This window comes from Octodon degus, unplaced genomic scaffold (genome assembly GCF_000260255.1).
Source record: "Octodon degus isolate 3935 unplaced genomic scaffold, OctDeg1.0 scaffold00062, whole genome shotgun sequence".
NCBI classification, from domain to species: domain Eukaryota; kingdom Metazoa; phylum Chordata; class Mammalia; order Rodentia; family Octodontidae; genus Octodon; species Octodon degus.
In genome coordinates, this window is record NW_004524638.1 from 6,786,774 (window position 1) to 6,791,849 (window position 5,076).

Consider the following 5,076-nt stretch of genomic DNA (forward strand, 5'->3'; position numbering starts at 1 on the left):
CTTGCAGTCATCACCATTACTAAATAAAACACATCACATTGGTATTTCTTATGTGAACAAGTCACTGGTCATTCACAAGTATGACAGTTTGTGGCCCCTCTGGTGAGAGTATAAATTTCTACTCTTTTGAGACCCTCAGTCTCTAGCGTATTTTTTGTTGCTAGTTGTTACCAGCTGAAGAAAGTTAAAGATTCACTTATTCAATCCAATTTCATGGAAACTCCACTAGTGCTCATCTAATTCACCAAGCAAAGAAGCTCTTCCTTTCAGCTCAGTTGTACTGCCCCTAAGCCACAAAAAGTTAATAAGGATGAAAGTAGTATGTGCAAAACACTTTAGGCCCAAGGCATTTTTGTCTTTTATGAGAATAAGATCCATCTAAAAGATGTGAAGTAGACTGACTGATGGGAGGGACTGGAGGCAGCAAGATGGCGCAGACTCAGGGTACCAGGAAGAAAGTCTGTTACTACTACAGCAGGCATATAGGAAATCTCTATTATGGACAAGGCCATCCAAGGAAGCCTCACCAAATCTGCATGACTCACAATCTGCTGCTAAACTATGGCCTCTACCAAAAGATGGAAATCTATCACCCTCACAAGGCTGGGTTGCTTCAATCTAACCATCAAAGGGCTTACCAAATGTGTGGAATTTGTCAAAAGCTTCAACATGCCTATGCTGATGCTAGCAGGTGGTGGTTACATCATTTATTATGTTGCCTGGTGCTAGACATATGAGGTGATGACCAAGTACCACAGTGATGACTATGTTAAGTTTTTGTGCTCCGTCTGCTCAGATAACATGTCAGAGTACATCAAGCAGATGCATCTGCTATGTCAATATCACCTTGGCCATCCTGGAACTGCTAAAGTATCACCAGAGAGTGCCGTATACTGACATTGCTATTCACCATGGTGATGGCATGGAAGAGACCTTCTACACCACAGACCAGGTCATGACTGTGTCCTTTCATAAGTATGGAGAGGACTTTCCAGGAACTGAGGATCTATAGGATATTGGGCTGGCAAAGACAAGTATTATGCTGTTAACTACCCACTTTGAGATGGGATTGATGACAAGCCCTATGGGGCCATTTTCAAGCCAGTCATGTCCAAAGTAATGGGGATGTTCCAGCCTAGTGCGATGGTCTTACAGTGTGGTTCAGACTCCCTCTCTGGGGATTGGCTGGGTTGCTTCAATCTAACCATCAAAGGGCATGCCAACTATGTAGAATTTTTCAAAAGCTTCAACCTGCCTATGCTGATGCTGGCAGGAGGTGGTTACACCATTGATAATGTTGCCCGGGGCTAGACATATGAAACAGCTGTGGCCTTAGACACAGAGATCCCTAGTGAACTCCCATACAATGGCTACTTTGAATACTATGGACCAGATTTCAAGCTTCACATCAGTCCTTCCAATATGACTAATGAAAACACTAATGAGTACCTGGACAAGATCAAATAGCAGTTCTTTGAGAACCTGAAAATGTGGCCCCATGTGCCTGGGGCCCAAATGCCGGCAATTCCTGAGAATGCCATTCCCAAGGAGAGTGGTGATGAGGATGAAGAGGACCCTGACAAGCGTATCTCAATCTGTTCCTCCGACAAATGCATTGCCTGTGAGGAAATTTCTCTGATTCAGATGAGGAGGATAAAGGTATCTGCAAGAACTCTTCCAATTTCAAGAAAGCCAAAAGAGTCAAAACAGAAGATGAGAAAGAGAAAGAACCAGAAGAGAAGAAAGAGGTGACAGAAGAGGAGAGACTAGAAGCCAAAGGGGTCAAAGAGGAGGTCAAGTTGGCCTAAGCAGCCCTTTCCAGCTCAAGTTTCTTGCCATGATCCCTAATTTTTTCCCTCTAACCCCTCAGATTTTATATTTTCTATTTCTGTGTATTTATATTAAAATATAGTAAATATAAATGTTCCAGGGACTAGAGAGGAATCAGGGCCCTTGAGGGCAGGGCAGCTATGCTGGGGGAACTTCCCTAGCAAAGTCATGCTCCGCACCCCTCCCCAAGTCTTAGTTTTAAGTTTCAAAGGATACAGATCTGGATGGAAGTGATGTAGCCATAAGATGAAACCCTGACATGCTGAGGGCCTACTTAGTGTTAAGTGTTCTAGAAGGATGGCTGCATCTTCAGGGCCCCTGTTCTTTTGGCTCCTACAGTAACATCTGTTGTTTTTAGATTGGTTCTTTTCTCATACCTTCACACTGGCCGAAATGAGCTAAGCAGCTCACACTGCTGTCTCTCCCAACTCTGCAGGTGGAGGGTGATAGTCTAACTTCCTTTTTTTGGGGGGGGAGATTTTGATAATTTCATTTTTGTGAGACTATTTATAATAAAATGGTACATTTCTATATTCTCTTGAGCTTGTTTCCTAGCAATGTCTCTGGGTTGATAAACATTGCTTCTCTGCCCTTTTGGTATGGGGGGATGCTCTCTGCACTAAAAACATAAAGGAAAACACAGGAAAAGAAGAATGTGAAGTTACATTTCATCTGCAAGGAAGAATCACATCTTCAAAGAAACAAGAAAAAAATTGGGATCCCCATAAGTTCAACAGGTAGAGATAATAGTCATAAATGTGTATGCACCAAATATGGGAGCACCCAATTATATAAAACAACTTTTAAAGGACATGAAAAATCTAATAACAAATAACACAGTCTTAACAGGGGAACTTAACACTCCCTTATCTCAAAAAGATAGGTCAAGTAGGCAAAAAAAAAAAATAGCAAAATGTTAGTGGAGGTGAACCAGACCTTTGAAGAAATGGACTTAGTGGACAGATACAGAATGTTCCACCTAACAACGTCTTAATACATATTCTTTTCTGCTGAACATGGAACGTTCTCTAAAATAGACCACTTACTAGTCCATAGATCATAATTAAGTAAATGCGAGTAAACAGAAATTGCCCCATGCATTTTATCTGAATAGAGTGCAACTAAACTAGAAATTAATAACAAAAGAAACTGCAAAAAACCATAAATGTGGAAATTAAACAACTCTCTCTTTAGCAATCAAGGGGTTATAGATCAAATTAACCAAGAAATTGAACAATACCTACAAATCAACAAAAATTCAAACACCATTTACTGGAATTAGTTGGATGTAATAAAAGCAATTCTCAAAGGGAAATTTATAGCTATGAACACACGTGAGGAAAACACAATGAGAACAAATAACCACCCTAGTGCTGTATCTTAAGCCTCTAGGAAAAAAAAAAAACAAGCCAAAAGCCAAAGTCAGGAAATTATAAAGATTAGAGCAAAAATTAATGCAATTGAAGCAAAGAAAACAATTCAAAGAATAATCCAAGAGTTTGTTCTGGAGCTGGGGAGATGGCTCAGTAGAATAAGAGCTTCCCTGGCAATCACTAGGGCCTGAGTTCAATCCCCAGTTCCGCAAATAAAAAGAGCTTGTTCTTATTTCATATTATATAGGTCCTGCTTTATCTAGGTCTTAACCATCCAGCAGAAAAGTATAAAAATGAAGTATAAAAAGTAAAGTAATATTAATGTGCTGAGCTGTAAAAGACTCAAGTCAACAACTTCTGACATTGCCAGTCCTATGGATAACCCACTACTATTATGGACTAATGTACTGTATTGGAATATTTTGCTGAATTCCCATGCCTACAATATTTAAATGACAATGGAATACCCTTCTCTGACAAAACTAAGCAGAAAAGAAAGGGGATACAAATGAAGAACCATTTTGTATCTTTATATCCAAAATGTTTAGGATAGATATACAGCTACTTTCTCTTAATTCAATGAATAGGAAGATTTGTTCTAATAGTGTTTATGAACAGGTAATCATGTTTGCATCTTGTACTATGAATGGCCACTAAAAAGACAACAATACGCAATGTATTAATCACTGAAATTGTCCTACTAATCAGTTTTGAAACTGTCTCATTGCTATTTGTTTCTCATTAAATTATCTTTTCAAAAGAACTTGTACATTGAAAGATTAAATAAAATTAATAAACCCATAACCAACCTCATCAAAAAGAGGAAGAAAAAATGTAAACTCAAGCAATAAGCAATTAAAAGTGTAAAATTACTACAGATACTTTGGAAACAGAAGATTATTAATAGCTACTATGAAAATCTTTACTCTCCACAGAATTGCAAGCATGGAAGAGGGCCAGCCAAATAGCTCAACAGATTAAAGCACCTGCAAGCAGATGTAGAGGCCAGGGGTTCAATTCCCAGGCCTGCCATACCAGTCCCACCCCCAGAGCAAGCTGAGACAGCAATTGAGATGGGGCATGGTGGCACACACCTATAATCCCAGTTCTTGGGAGGCTATAAGCAGGTGGATTACTACAAATGCAATCTAGTAGTGACACCCTGAACACCTTAGAGACCCTTCCCTAAAATACAAAATAAAATAAAGAAAAGAAATAAAGAAAGCCTGGAAGAAATAGACAGCTTCCTACATTGGTAAAAATTACCAAAACTGAATCAAGAAGCTGTAAAAACTCTGAAAAACACAATTTCAGCCAACAAAATTGAAAATGTAATAAAAAAAACCTTATAAACCAAGTAAAACTTAGTTCCTGATAAATTCACAGCTGAATTCTACAAGAAATTAGAAAATATTTAATCCCAATAATCCTTGAACACATCAAGAAAATTGAAGAGGAAGCAATCCTTCCACAATCATTCCTGAGGCAAGTATTACAGAAAGATTCAACCAAAGAAGAGAATTACAGGCCATTCTCTCTCATGAAAATAGATGCAAAACTCCTCAGTAAATGACTAGCACATAGAATACAGTAAATCATCAGTAAATAGATGCAGCTAGAGACTATACTCATAAGTGAAATAAATCATACACACATGTGTAAATATTGTATTGTCTCCCTAGCTTGAGGACCTGACAGAATAAATAAAATATGAAAAGAATAATAAATATAGTAAAATGGAAAGAAACTTAACACAAGGAATAAAGAATAAAGATGAGGGAAAGGGAAAAGAGATATGAAACAAAAAAGTAAAGAAGAAAATCATGCTAGTACATATTCAGGATAGCTTAGATGAGTGCTCATTTCTAACAGT

The 5,076-nt window shown here is 38.2% G+C and overlaps 1 pseudogene; it reads left to right on the top strand.

Moving 5' to 3' along the window:
- The first annotated feature begins 428 nt into the window (after positions 1-428).
- LOC101564851 lies at positions 429-1,808 on the top strand (annotated as a pseudogene).
- Positions 1,809-5,076: the final 3,268 nt, after the last annotated feature.